This window comes from Nicotiana tabacum, chromosome 1 (genome assembly GCF_000715075.1).
Source record: "Nicotiana tabacum cultivar K326 chromosome 1, ASM71507v2, whole genome shotgun sequence".
Classification (NCBI taxonomy): domain Eukaryota; kingdom Viridiplantae; phylum Streptophyta; class Magnoliopsida; order Solanales; family Solanaceae; genus Nicotiana; species Nicotiana tabacum.
In genome coordinates, this window is record NC_134080.1 from 40,539,710 (window position 1) to 40,556,009 (window position 16,300).

Sequence of the window (16,300 nt, forward strand, 5' to 3'; positions counted from 1 at the left end):
TTGGCTGAGAGCACCATTTCATGGCCTGCGAATCCTTATTATACACTTCATGGACCAGGACATCATGGTCTGAGGACGTCATCCTAACCATCTAAAGACAACATTTCATGGTCCGACGGGAACTTGCATCATGTTTAAATTTCCACACAACATATTGTTCATCTGCAGGTAAACCAGCGAGCAATGTCCATCTCAGCAGGAGCAATCCCGCTGCAGTTCCCGCAAGCCCTATTAGACTTTAACCATCCATCCTAACCCAAATATCGCGTCCGTCTTGGAAAATCTCCATCGGCATATTCCGCCGACGGATCCTGGACTACATATGGCCTGATTCCTGTAAGACCAGGGATATGTAGGCAACTCAGGAGCCAGAGCTCGGTCAAATTCTTCAAACCATTCTGTTCGGTCAAAGTTGGCCATCATATCTTTATCTAATAACTCTTTCATCCTTTCCGGGTAAAGAGGGGCAGCTGTTCATACCCAATATTTCCATGCATATTTTTTTTATAAATGCAAAATACTTTCCAAATAACATATGTATGCATATATAAGTGTATCCAAATATTTTAGTATTTTTCCTAATTTTTTAAAGATTTTTAAATCAATTTATTGCCCTATTTTAGCAGTTCAAAAACCAATAATTATTCTTCAAATTATCATTTTGGTGATTAACTTATTTTATTCTCATATTTATACCAAAATATAGTTAAAGTAATTTTTACACATTTTTAAAAATTTATTTAGTGTTTTTAAAGCTAAATTGCATATAATTGCAATTTTAGCCTATTTTAAGATTTAATTGCGTTTATAATTACAAAATTGATCCCAGTATTTTTAATTTAATATTTGTTTATTATTAATTAATTTAGTACCTTCAATTTGTTTCCAAGAATCATTTTGCTATTTTTTATAAAAATAAAGAGGAAAAAGTGGCTATTTAATAATAGCCCTACCTATTTAAATTTTAGGCCAAATCGACCTCCCAATTAACCCCAATTTCAATTTCAAATGGACCGGACCACTTCCTAAACTATCCGCCCCTGATCCAATTAAGTTCAACCCGCCCGTCCCCCCATTAAATCTAGGTCGTTGATCAAAATGATCAACGGCCACAATCCCTCCTTTCCTTTTTTAATCCACCAACACCCCTTAACCCTAAATCATTTCACCTAACCAGCCGCCTCTGAAACCCTCCCCTCTCTCAAAACACTCTCGAACCTTCTCTAACCCTAGCCGCCTCCCATCACTTCTACCTTGAAACCCACCGGGATCCATGGCTTCTCAAGCTATGGAAGTCTTATACCCACCTCCTCTTGCTCCCACGTGCCTGATACCTGAAGATTCGAGGCCTAACCATAAAGGGTTGAACACAGACCTCTGTCGATTCGAGGTTCAAGGGTCATCTCTGGCCTTGCTCCGGCGTTCCAAGGTTATCTGAGCCCGTTTCTGACCTCTCCGACTTAGATCGATGGCCTTTCAAAGCCTTTCTCACTTCTAGGGTTCTTCTGAAGCCCTAACCCTTCAAGGTTTTTCTCCGATTTCTTTAGATCCGTTGTGTATCTGTGCTCCCCTTGAGTTTTCAAACGATTTCCCTAACTTTTCTTTCAAAAATTATTTTTTTAAAAAAAATAAATCTTTTTTTCCGATCTAGGGTTTTCTGAAAAAATGTTTAAGTGTTTTTCTGACTTTCTTTCCCTTTTCTTTTGTGTATTTGCTTCTACTGTGCTCCTATGTTTTTTATCTACCACGTTCTCGTATGTTCTCCTTCTGTGTTCTGTTCTTGTATGTTCTTCTACTGAGTTTTTATACTCCGTTCTTGTATGTTCTTTTTACTGTGTTTTATATACTCCATGCTTGTATGTTCTTCTACCATGTTTTCCGTACTGTGTTCTCATATGCTTTTCTATTATTTTCTTGTATTTTTCTTCTACTATGTTCCAGCATGTTTCTCCTACTGTACTTTCTTGCTAAGTTCTTATGCTTCCTTACTTTCCTTCTACTAAGCCCTGTTTAAGTTTCTTTTAAAAAACTTCTTAAGCATGTTCACTGTTCCTATCAATGTTTCTCCTCTATTTTTTCTTTGAGTGCTTCTACTGTGTTCTGCCTGTTACCTTGATATCATGCTTTCTCATGAGTGTTGCAGTTGATAGAAGCATGCAAGAGGTTTCAGTTCTTCTCTGAAACCTCTGAGCCTACTTCGACCACTTGCTTCTCATCTCTGCACTTGATTCAAGGCGGAAACCCTAAAATTTGGGGGTTCTTCCATGTTTGATCATATATTTGATTGAATTAGGGTTTTATTTTAGAACCCCTAACTCTTCGAGTCTTTGAATTGAGTTTGGACTTTGTTTTTCATATGATTCTGACCTTTTTACTAAAACTCTTCTACACTGGTTTTTCCTATTGATTTTACAGTGACATGAAAGTTTTCTTTCATACTTAACATGCTCACATGCTCTTTATATATGATGAATTTCCCTCTAAATGGTTTTCAAATTTACAATTAGTTCAAGCTTCCTTCTGAATATAGCCTGATTGATTTCTTTCCATTGGTTACTGATTTTCTCTGTGACGCGACCTAAGTGAAACCCTTCTTCATCTTTTCTGACTTGGTTCATTCATACAAAATCTCATACCCTTTTGATTTACTGGTTGTTAACTGATCTTCTTACCTTATTTTCACAAACCGTGTATTTTAAAACCATGTCCTTAAATAACTTTTATGTATTCACACCTAATTGCCTACTTTGCACAAAGTATTTGATTAATTTCTTTCCTTAATTGGTTTATACCCGTTTGAATCTGAATCCCTTAATTAAGGGAGGTCTTGTGTAATTGATTGACAATCAGTCCTTCAAGTATTTTCTTACCTTGTTTCCTCATGACTTTCACACTATAAAAGGCACGACCTTTCTTCACAAATGGACACTTCACAATTGACAATCTCTCCTAAATTCTCACTCTCACATAATAGAATTCTTCCTTCTTGGCTGCATTCTGACTTTCACAAGACTACTGCTTTTCCCTATTTGTTTCTTTGAAACTTTTATGTCCTAATTTAACTTCAGCATCACCACAATGTGTTTACTTACACCTTTTTGCATCTATGTCTACTTTACTACTTCTGCAGAGTTAAATACTTAAACTAGCATGTTGATTTCCTTTTGCTTGGTTCTCCTATGAATCCCTATTCCCTATTTCCCTTTATGTGCTTTGAGTTACAGTTTAAAACATGACAATATGCAAGTTATTGTCTATGGTTTGAACTTGATCCCTTAGGGGATCCTAACCTCTAAACAATGTGTTCTAGTAGGCTTATGGGTGTGCCAACATCTCCCATTGTTGGGTTATGCCCACTAACCTGCTTTTTACTTCTTGCAACTCCCCGTTCCCTATATCCCTATGTGTACTGTTTCCCTTCCCCTTTTCCCCTTTTAGAATTCTGTACTTGCACTCTCTCTTAGTTTCTAAGTTCTGCCCCCTTCTTGTGAGCCTTGCCTTGGGACCTTGAGTTCCCTCTGAACTTGAACACCTAAGGGCTGGCCCTTCCACACTGCACTATGGCTTAATATGTCAATACATTTGGGTGTAAGCACTGCCCGGAGTTCTTATGAAACTCTTAGGGAACTCTAACACACCCAAATGGGAGAAAGGCTTTAAAACATGATCTTTGGAGTTGGTTTACTTCATACTTTAGACAGGAAGTCTGAATCGGGCTCTCCTTGGTTGTAATTTTCAATTTGTGATGTATTTTATTTATTTTATTTGGATTGTAATAACTTTGTAATAAACTATTGGGGATGGCTAGTGAAAAGGGTGGGGGGGGGGGGGGTAATTATGTATGTAAAAGGTGTAGATATCCTGCTCATAGGGAATTTCTGATTTCTGCATATCACATAGATATCCTGCCTATAGGAATTCTGCACTTTCATATATAGATACTATGCCTATAAGGAATTCTACATTCATATGGATATCCTGTCTATAGTTAAATTTCTGCATCTCTCATATAGATATCATGCTCATAGATAACTGGAAATCCGAATTCTGCATATGCAACTGTCACTAGGCAAACCTTTTTATAGGGCTTAAATAACTAACTGCATTTAGATATCATGTTCATAGGCTTAAACGAAGTACAACATTTAGATGTCATGCCTATAGGAATTCTGCACTCTTGCTATGTCTGTAAAAGTGTTTAAAATCAACAACGCCTAGAAAGCATACCTATAGGAATTAATAACCAAGTCTGAAACGTCTCACTCGCCTACAAATCTAAAATCATTGTCTAACGTCTGCAGAATTTATGATCTTTTATCAAAACTCGTCTTTCCTAAATAACTGAAAACCTTTTCTAAAATCAGTATACTTCATCTTTTCTGAAAACAATAGATATCATGCCTATAGGAGCTTTGTCCAACACCTAGGCAAGCCATAGGATAAACTTGTAAACTGAATAAGATTTTATCAACTACAACCAGCAGACAAGCCTGATTCGGGCTTCTTATCTGAAATATGCAATAAATCAGTCTGTCCCAACTTTTAATCAGACCCTAATTAGTATGTGTAAGACATGCTAAACTATATGATTTTCTTTGATTTAAGGAGGTCTGTTTGAGCCTTATTTGTTTATGTGCTTCCCCATACTTGCTATATATATGTTTTTGCTTGTCGCCTTAGCATTTTTCCCTTTGAAACCACAAATAGGCCCAACTTCTCCTACCTTTTTAGGATTAGTAGTCCCAACTACCTTCGGGGCTGATAGGATTGGGGCGGGTAATAGCATGCAATGAGTAAATGAGACCGTTCCGCGGTTTAATAGCTTAACGGGGTGGGAAGATATATATGTATATGATGACCACGCGATAATGTCACGTGTAACCCCTCATCGAGGAGCGATTACCGGGCATTGTGTGGGGTGATCAATATTATTAATAAACCTAGGACCCCCCCTCCTCTTCTTTTATTACTTTCTTCTAATCTTTTCAAACTGTCTCTTTAAAGAAGAAATCAACTTTTCTTAATTTCTTTTCTTGCCTTTGTTTATTTGTAACCCTTATGTGAAAATCCCCTCTTATATGAAGTCGTACTTGCCTATATGCTCCTTGTATTTAAAGTCATAACAATAGTCTGGCCGGGAACCACACTAGTGGATCTCGAGGGGTGCCTAACACCTTTCCCTTGGGATAATTTCAAGCCCTTACCCAAACTCTGGTTGCACAAGTCAAACCATTCTTCGTGTCCTAATGCACTTAAATCATTAGGTGGCGACTCTTCAATCTTAAACCCAATTCTCGAAAGGGAATGAGTTGTCTTCCCAAATGTCATAAACCCGAACTCCGCGAGGAAAAATTGGGCGCGACAAATATGTGAGCCCATCTTCAAGATGATAAGAAAGGATGCCGAGACGAGTTGGACTGAGGATTGTCAGAAAGCTTTTGACAAGATCAAGGAATACCTGTCCTCACCGCCAATTTTTGTCCTGCCAGAACTAGGACAACCTTTGCTACTTTATCTATCCCTGTTAGATGGAGCCTTCAGATATGTTTTGGGACAACATGATGAGACAGGAAGAAAGGAGCAAGCCATATGTTACCTGAGTAAGAAATTCACACCCTACGAAGCACGGTATTCTCTGCTTGAACGCACTTGCTGTGCTTTGACCTGGATAACCCAGAAGTTTAGGCATTATTTCTACGCCTACACTACATACCTCATATCTAGGATGGATCTGAAGTACATATTTCAGAAGCCCATGCCTACAGGGAAGTTGTCTAAATGGCAGATACTGCCGAGTGAGTTCGACATTGTCTATGTAACTCAAAAGGTAGTCAAGGGACAAGCATTAGCAGATCACCTCGGTGAAAATCCGGTGGGAAGAGAATATGAACCCTTGAAAATGTATTTTCCTAATGAAGAATGATCATTCGTGGGAGAAGACATTACAGAATCATATGACGGTTGGAGAATGTTCTTTGACGGAGCCACAAATTTCAAAGGAGTAGGCATTGGAGTAGTTTTGGTATCAGAACGGGTCAGCATTATCTGGCATCTGCTAAACTTAGATTTCCCTGCACCAACAACATGTCAGAATATGAGGCCTGTATACTAAGGCTCAACATGGTAGTCGACATGAACATTCAGGAATTGTTGGTGATTGGTGATTCAGATTTGCTTGTGCACCAGGTACAAGGAGAATGGGCTACCAAGAATTCCAAGATATTGCCATATCTGCACCATGTGTAGGAATTGAAAAGGAGGTTCACAAAGATAGAATTCCGACATGTGACCAGAATTTAGAATGAGTTCACCGACGCATTAGCCATGTTGTCATCAATGATACATCATCCAGATAAGAACTATATTGATCCCATTCTGGTGAGAATCCATAATCAACCGACATATTGTGCTCATGTCGAGGAAGAAACAAATGGAAAGCCTTGGTTCTATGACATTAGGGAGTACTTATCAAAAGGAGAATATCCAGGGCACGCAAATCACATTAAAAAACACACGCTCTGGAGATTGTCAAATAACTTCTTCCACAATGGAGGGAACTTGTACAGAAGAACACCGGATTTGGGTTTGCTAAGGTGTGTCGACATAAAGGAAGCTTCTAAGCTACTTGAGGATGTGCATACTGGGACCTGCGGTCCGCACATGAATGGTTTTGTTTTGGCCAAGAGGATACTCAGGGCAGGTTACTTTTGGATGACCATGGAGACGAATTGTATTCAGCATGTCCACAAATGCTTTCAATGTCAAGTACATGCCGACATGATAAAAGTGCCACCAAACGAACTCAATGCAACATGCTAACCTTGGCCATTCATCGCCTAGGGAATGGATGTTATTGGTCCGATTGAGCCCGCGGCTCCAAACGGACACCGGTTTATTCTGGTAGCCATTGATTACTACACAAAATGGGTAAATGTTGCATTTACAAAGCTTTAACCAAGAAAATCGTCGCATATTTTGTCAAGGATCGTATTGTGTGCCAATTCGGAGTTCCTGAGTCCATTATTACCGACAATGCCGCCAACCTCAACAGTGACCTAATGAAAGCTATATGTGAAGCTTTCAAAATCAACCACAAGAATTCCACAGCCTACAGACCATAGATGAATGGACCAGTAGAAGCCGCCAACAAAAACATTAAGAAGATACTAAGGAAAATGGTAGAGAATCACAAGTGGTGGCATGAGAAGTTATCCTTTTCTCTGTTAGGGTACCGCACCATAGTTCGCACGTCAACCGGGGCAACCCCCTACATGCTGGTTTATGGTACCAAGGCTGTCATCCCAACTGAGGTAGAGATTCCTTCTTTAAGAGTCATACATGAAGGTGAGCTCAGCGATGCGGAATGGATAAGAAGTTGCTATGAATAGTTGGCCCTTATCGATGGAAAAAGAATGAACGCAGTATGTCACGGCCAACTGTATCAAAACAGAATGTCCAAGGCTTTCAAGGAAAGAGTCAAACCAAGATAGTTCACACCAGGGCAGCTGGTATTGAAGAAGATTTTCCCCCACCAAGATGAAGCCAAAGGGAAATTCTCTCCCAACTGGCAAGGTCTGAATATGGTTCACAGAGTACTAACAGGAGGAGCACTCATACTTGCAGAAATGAATGGAGAAATCTGGCCAAAACTAATCAATTTAGACGCAGTCAAGAGATACTATGCCTAGATTATTTTGCATTTTTCTTTTCTGATGTAATTGAACTACGCTTGACCTAATTTCCGTTTAATAGGGGATACGTAGGCAGCCTTATAGGTTCAGTCATATCATAATAAAATATTCATTTCCCCCAAAATCAGAAACTGGGGCAGAATTTTGAAGAGGGTCCTCAAAATTCCGGAGCAAGTCCATCCAGCGCCATCACATGCCGGGAAGTCAGTCGTTAGTCAAGAACTGGGGCAGAATTTTGAGAAGGATTCTCAAAATTCCGAAGAAGATTCAGCAAGGTCCGCCATCCGCAAACGGTTAGAAATCATCTACCAAACTGGGGCAGAATTTTGAGGAGGACCCTCAAAATTCCAACATAAGAGAGTTGCAATGCCTTTAAAGTGTATCACAGCCGCTAGTTCATCAAAAATTACTTGATATATCAATACGTTTCCAAAACAACTCTATTTTTTGTAATAATCACATATTTTTGAAAATTCTATTTCCATAACAGTTAAGTGCTACCTAGGGGAACTCGAAAGGGGCTTCCAAAGCGGAGCAAAGCAAGGTCGGCAGACGAAGCAAGAACCAACCTCCCCTCATGAAACTTATGATTTTTCTTCGAACGCAGGCATATTTGACGATAGAATTTGTACACAAAGCAAATTCACCATCCATCTGATCGTTAGACACTAAACCTATCCTAGCTAAGATATACTCTACCCTTATGTGCTATTTTCTCTTTGCATGAGTCTAATCTATGACTCCACATTTGTATGAGTCTAATGCTTGACTCCATATTTGCATGAGTCTAAGCCCTGACTCCATATTTGCATGAGTCTAATCCTTGACTCCACATTTGCATGAGTCTAATCCTTGACTCCACATTTGCATGAGTCTAATTCTTGACTCCATATTTGCATGAGTCTAAGCCCTGACTTCATATTTGCATGAGTCTAATCTCTGACTCCACATTTGCACGAGTCTAATCCTTGACTCCATATTTGCATGAGTCTAAGCCCTGACTCCATATTTGCATGAGTCTAATATCTGACTCCACATTTGCATGAGACTAAGCCCTGTCTCCAATCTTGCATGAGTCTAAGCCCTGACTTCATATCTGCATAAGGCTAAACATTGCCTTCCATTTGCATGGGACTAAGCCCTTCCCCGAATCTTGCATGAAGTTAAGGTCTACCTCCATGTTTGCATAAGGCTAAGCGTTGTCTTCCATTTTCATGGGACTAATCTTTGTCCCGAATCTTGCATGAGGTTAAGCTCTACCTCCATATTTGCATAAGGCTAACCGCTGCCTTCTCCTTGCATGAGACTAAGATCTGTCTCCAATCTTGCATGAGTCTAATCCTGGACTCCATATTTGTATATGGCTAAGCGCTTCCTTCTCCTTGCATGAGAATAAGCTCTATCTCCAATCTTGCATGATTCTAATTCCGGACTCCATATTTGCATAAGGCTAAGCACCGCCTTCTCTCTCCATGAGTCTAAGTCCCGATTCCATATTTGCATAAGGCTGATCCTTGCCTCCATACCTGCATGAGTTTAAGCCCTGACTCTATATTTGCATGAGGTTAATCCTTGCCTCCCCGTTTGCATAAGATTAATCCTTGCCTCCCCACTTGCACGGGACTATTTATTGTCCCTCTTTGCACCAATATTGCTCTATTTTCTACTACTATCTACCTATTTTTCAATCGGGCTAAGCCCTGCCCTCTACCTCGCAAGACTAAGCCTTGTCTTGTTACATCATATTATTGCATATCATGGGCTGAAATATCGTCAATCTGTCCAAAGGCGTCATTGTCTAAAGGCATCATCCTCATAGCCGGAAGACACCATATCATGGCATGAGGATCTCTCAAATTTGCATATCATTATTCAAAGGCATCATGGTTTGGAGGCACCATTTTCATGGCCCGAGAACATCATTTCATGGCCTGTGAATCCCTCACTAAGCAATTCATGGCCCAGGACATCATGGTCCAAGGACGTCATCTTTAACCATCCGAAGACAACCTTCATGGTCCAAAGGGAATCTGCATCATGTTTAAATTTTCCCAAATACGTTTGTAGCATCTTTTATCTGTAGGTAACCAACAAACAACCACTATCCTAGCAAGAGCGATCTCGCCCCAGTTCCCTCTGACTGTCCCGAGCCTTAACCGATCATCATAGCCTCTTCCACATCTCGTGTTCGTTCTTGCAGTAGTTTCATCGGCATACTCCGCAGGTGAATCCAGAACTACACATGCCTGATTCCTGTAAAACCAGGGATATGTAGGCAACTCGGAAACCGGAGCTCGGCCTCTGTCTTTCAAAGCATCCCAGCCGATCAAAATTGGCCATCATTTCTTTACCCGAAAACTCTTTCATCTTTCCCGAGTAAAGAGGGGCAACTGTTCATACCCAATATTTTTCCTATATATTTAAAATATGCATAAATACCTTCAAAATAGCATATATATGCTAATATAAGCATGCACAAGGTTTTTTTATTATTTTCCTCATAATTTTAAGGATTTAAATTGATTCATTTTCTCCCCTCTTATTCATAAAATCCCCAATAATTATTTTCTAAATTATTGTTATGATGATTTATTCATTTAATTTCTATACTTATGCCAAAATATGGCTAATATATTTTTCATGCATTTTTATAATTGCATTTAGTATTTTTTAAGCTAAATTGCATATAATTGCAATGTTAGCACATTTTAAGGTATAATTATATTTTAAATGCATAAAATTGGTCCCTATATTTTTAAAATTATAATTATATATTTTAAATCATTTTGGAATCTTAAGTTATTTTTCAAAAACTACCTATTATTTATTATAAATTAAAATAGGAAAAATTGGCTATTTAAATCATAGCCAGATTTGGCTTTCAATTTTAGCCTAATTTGGACCCCTCCCCAGCCCAATCTCCTATTAAATAACCTGACCCAGGCTCCAAACACTTCCTACCTGACCCAAACCCATCAGATATTGGTCGTTGATCTAAAAGATCAACGACCCTCCTTTGTTCTTTCCTTTTTAATTCTAAAAGACCCCCTAACCCTAATCACTTTTCTAAATCCGCCGCTTCAAATCATCTCATCTTCTCTCTTCTCTCAACCTAACCCTAGACTCTGTCAATCTCCTCCCTTCTCTGGTCATCTCCGGCGACCACCTTTCAACCCCAAGCCCCCAATGGTTTCCCCCTCGCCTTGCTCATCATCTCTAAGGCCTTCAAGGGTCCTCGGCCATGCCGATTTGGATCTAGGGTTTCTGTTTCTGTTACTCATGGCTTCTCCGGTGTGATTTTGGGCAAAATCACACCTTATATGTTACGATCGGTGAAGTTTACAACAAGTTCTTTCGTTTCTATCTGGGTTCCCATTGAAACCCTAACTCTCGTTTGAATCTCTTAGATATGTGTTATTTTTAATGCTTTAAGTTTGTTTCTTCCTATGATTTGCACTATTCTCGAACTTTTTCTAAAAGATCCTCAACTTTAAACCGTTTTTACTTTCTTTACAAAATTAGGGTTTTCTCGGAGTTATTTCTACACTTGTTTTAACCGATTTTCTTTATGATTAAACCTCTTTCCTTGCTTATTTTGAGCGATCTTATGTTCTTACTGCTTTTAATTCACCTATGTCAAAAGCCCTAATTTCTAAGATTTTCTTTGCTTTGGTTCCACATGTTAGCCCGTTTACTTGATTCTTGTTAATCTTCCGTGGTTACCATGCTTCGAATGTGTTTTACTGAATCCTTAGCCTACTTATGTCACTTCTATATGACTATGCTCATTTTTTTGTTCATCTCTTGCTTATTTCTGTCACTATGTCTAACCTTGCATGTTTGCTACGTCTGTTTGATCTTCTCTATTTATATGTTGAAAATATAGAATCACAACTCCCTCTTAGTTGATTCTGATTTCCTTAATTGATGGTTTGATTGAAAGATTTTCTTTTAAAATCCCTAAAAGCTTTACCCTGTCTGTTTAAGCTGACTGATTTCGTTACCATGTTTACTATGATACTTTATTTCTACTGAGTCGTGTCCTTAATTAAGGTTTATGAATTTAGTCCTAATTGACTACTCTATGCTTACTGAACCTTGACTCCTTCCTTATTTAGTCATGCATTGATTTTTCTTTTAGCCTTATATGATACTAAATCTTCCCGTTTGATTTGATTCCCTTAACTTAAGGGAGTACTTCCTTGATTCTCTAATTGATTGATTCTGAGTTCTTCAACTTATTTTTCAACTATAAATACTCTAAGTCTTTCATTAACGCAGGCGATCATTTTGGTTTTCAAAAACTACCTCTCTTACTAAAAGTCTCTGCTCTCCCCTCTCTTGTGCTATTTGCTGCTATTAGCCGGCTGCAAGCCAAGGCTAATCATCTATGCTCTATTGTTCTTTCATTCTGCTTACTTCTCTCTTCACTAGTATGCTCTAGTTTAAATTTAAAACCTCTACAACATGCTTCTCTTATTGTTTCAGTTTCTCTTATTTCTAGTCTGCTTCTACTTGTGGTTTTGTTGTGAAACTTGTAATTAAGTTACATTATCACCATTTTATTATGTTTCCATTCCCTTTAGATTAATATATTCCTTTATGTGTGTTTCAAAGCATGCCTTGTCAGTTGTCTTTTACTTACTGTGTACTTACCATCTTATGAATCCCAAATCCTATTACCCCATTTCTATGTGTTCTTCCTGACTGGTTTGTGATTATGCCAGTATCAACTATTTCTGAGCATGTCCAAACCAGTCCTAAGACCCTTGCTGGGTTATGTGTTTGCAGTCAGGTGTCTGTGTATCCCAAACCCCATGACCCCTGTGTGACTACTGAATTCATTTGGATTCTGTAAACTAGATGTGTGTGATCCTATCCTGAAGTGCTTGAACTTTGTTTACTACTCCAACCCTTTTTCAAACCATCTCTGTTGCTTTACTAATTGCTTTCGAAATAGACTTTCAAATCCAATCTTTAATAAACCTCTTTCAACTTGTGTCCTGCACTTTCACTTCACTCTTAGTCAATAGGTTCTGCCCCTTCTACTATGTGTACTGTCTTGGGATCCTCTTGAGAGCCCTCTGAACTCTGGCATACTGAGGCTGGCCTTTCCACACTGCACTGATTCAACTCTTGGTTGCTAAGTCTAGGTGTAAGCATTGCTCGGGGTCCTTGAGACCCTTAGGGAACTTTGATGCACCTAGACTCTGATTTGTCTATGGGAATGAGGCTTGTGAGACCATTGGAGGCTTTGGAAAACTTGGGCCTAATTGCAGGCTCCCTATAGAATAGCTTCTTGATTTCTATTTCTACTTATATAATTCATTCATTGGCCTATAATAATTTGTAAACATATATTTGGGGTATTTAGTAAAAAGGTGGGTAGATGTATGCTTTAAAGGGTAATACGGGTAGAAATCCTGCACTTAGGACCTTATTTTTGAAGTCTGCCTGCTTTACTCAATAGAAAACATGCTCATAGGGTTTTCCTCTTTTAAATCTGATTGCTTTGTCTAATAGAGATCATGCGTATAGGATCTCACTTCCAATTTCGTTTGCATCAGGTAGAAATCATGTTCATAAGGTTCTGCATTTTGTCATGTTAGAGATCATGCTTATAGGTCCCAAATAATCGTTCTTAAATCAGTTCAAATATAGATGCCATGCCTATAGGAATCAACTCCGATTCAGTTTTAATAAGTCTTTCTATATGATGCTGCAAATTGTCTTAAATCAGTAATATGCCTAGATATCATGCCTATAGGGATCCCTACTTGCAATTCTGTCTGGTACTTTAAATTAGCCTAATGAATCAACTTCATTACGCCTAGTTCATTTTTTTTAAAACTGGTCTTATTAAGTGTCAAATATTTCCTGAAACAAGTTCTTTCAAAATTGCTTCAATCTGATTAGATATCATGCCTATATGTATTAAAGGGGTCTATTTCGAAAACATGTTTATTTCTGCATTAACATAGACACAGTCTACTGCATATAGGCAAGCCTTAGGGCATTTTTAAAAAATTGTATTTCCCTGAAGTTGTTTATGTCGTTTAACGTTTCTGATTCTAATAAGCTTTTAAAAGGAGTCCCTAGGTAACTACTAGGTTATAACTTCTGGGTATAAAAAGGTTTGTTTATTTTTGTATATTCACTTAGATATCCTGCTTTAGGACTTTGATTAATAAAGACCTTAACTGTGTTTGAGTCGTGCTGCTTGTATGTTTGTTTTTGAGGAGGAAACTTTGAGCCTCTTGAGGAGGAGGGTAGAAAGTGTCATTTCATTAGAGAAAGGCTACATCAAGGACTGATCAGAACAGAGCATGTGCCAGATAAGGAGCAGGTGCAAACATTCTAACCAAGGCTTTGGGAAAATGATTGCAGGGTGAAATGTTATGCAAGTTGGGGATGATCAGTGTCTTTCATCACCCAACTTGAGGGGGAGTGTAGAAAGTGCTAGTAGCAGATTTTACTTGTACCTTATACTGTGAATTGTAGAGTGATACGCAGTAAGTTGTAAGTCAGGTTTAGCTAACTAGAGTTGGTAGTTAAAGGTTAATTATGGTTAGATATTAAGGTTAGTCATCGGGTGAATGTATATAACTATGTGTACAGTGAATAACAACTAAGTAAGATTCATTTCTTCCAATTTTATTTCTCTTTCTACAATTGCTCATCATCATCTCTGTCAACTGGGTTTATCTCACAGCTCACTCAATCCTTCCAACATCTAAGCTCCTCCAGTATTTTGCATAGACTATCCCAATCATCTGGAATATGAGCTCTTGCAAATCTTGTTTTGACAAGGCTTCTAATGTTAAAAGATATAAGGGAGAGTGATCTATTGAATGATTCTCTAATTCAAATTTAGAGCTGCATCAGGATCTCCACGGCTCCCATAATACAATAGGGAACATAATTTTAGTGACATAGGAAGCAATGGAGTTTTTGGCTCTGAAGTTCCAACAGTTGAAAAGTAAAGTCTTGCAAAGTTTGGCTCTGCATCTGCTTAATATTTTTCTTTCTTCAATCTCCTCAATCACTTATGGTAATATGGTTGAAAGTCTGTATCTCAAATAGAAGCGGCTTTGCTACTTTGTCTACTTCATCGTTTGATTCACTTGCATAGTATTTAAGCTTTGATTTGCTTCAGTTTCTTGCTGCTTGGGAAGAAATAGATGTTCATAACCTGATTATGATGAAATATTGCATAGAATGTGTTCGCCTTGAACCTACAATGAGGTTTTGTATTTCTAGTGTTTGAATTGTTGCAGAAAACAGAGCAGCTGCAGGTTGTTTGAATTAGCATCTTTTGTTAGAAAGCTTTTCTCAAAATTAACAGAATTGATTCACTCGCTAAAGACTGTAAAGCTGGTTGATAGAAAACAAGTCAATATAAAACCCATTAAGCAGAAGCCTTTATGTGCAGAATTGGTTAGGGGCCGCGCGAACGCAGGCCCCCGCTACCACAAATTATGACGTAGGCTCGACCACTTGGGTCAATCTTAGGCAGGCACCCCACCAAAGTGCAATGGAGGTCACCAACCTAGGCCATGAGTTTTATTGATCGTCCATTGACCCCGTCCAGGTAAGTATGTTTCATGTAGCTCCTTGCCATAGTTCTATACCCCTCCAACTCCTTGTTTTTCTTTGTGCCAGCCGATGAGGGACATCATGTGCTTAATCTATCCCTCTTATATTCTCTCCGAAATAATTTATTGCTACTAAATGTTTGTTTATTTCAAGTATAATTAAGATGCTTATCCATATAATATTTTTATGTACAAACAGATAAACCCTTCCTTTCCTTTTTTCCCTTCAATTTAATATCACACCAAGCTATGAAAACGGACAAAATAAAATTAGATGGAGATTAATCTGGTTTTGTTTATAGGTAGAAGTTAACTTTAAAAGAAAACTTTTCGTAAGATTGTATTATAGTACGCCTAATACTTAATATTGCAAACGAAAAGGCTATTTTAACTCTTGTTGCTTCTGAACACTTTCCTACTGTTAAACAAATACAAGAAAAGTATTAAAACTCTAGCCATCTTAAAAATTAACTATCTTTTCTGTTCTCAGTTCCCTTTCTAGGTAGCATTTTTCGTAAAATGTCATACTCTCAGCAGATAAAATTTTCTCCCCAATTATAATATGAACAAATCATGTGATCCATCTTCTATGACAAAGTCAAATCACTGGTACTGTGCTGGATTAAGGGTGTTTTATAGTGAAAAATTTATAAATGGCCAGTTTTACGAGGTCAACGATATTTAGCTGCGAAGTTAGCACGGTAACAATTTGTTGACTAAAATACCCCTACTCTGTTTTTTTAAATTTACGCGACTTGACCTCATATTCGTCTTTAGCACAATCTTGCGGCGTCAATCTGCAAATCCAAGTAAGCTCTCTCAATTATTTGTCTGATTATTTGAATTTAACTAGTTTGAAGTTCTTCTACAATCACAAATTGATTTGTGATAATCTATGATTCTTCTCTTTGTAATTCAAACCAGAAAATTCAAAGTATCAGTAAAAAATTTTGATTCTTCGAATTTTTTGGTTTGTTTTTAATGCTTTAATCTATGTTAATGTCTAATTTTCTC

The 16,300-nt window shown here is 38.1% G+C and overlaps 1 non-coding gene across 1 annotated transcript; it reads right to left on the bottom strand.

Annotated features, from left to right (window-relative positions):
- Positions 1-15,130: 15,130 nt before the first annotated feature.
- On the bottom strand, positions 15,131-15,290 carry LOC142165247 (U1 spliceosomal RNA). Its single transcript, XR_012696129.1, has one exon. It is a non-coding gene; the product is annotated as a U1 spliceosomal RNA (small nuclear RNA).
- Positions 15,291-16,300: the final 1,010 nt, after the last annotated feature.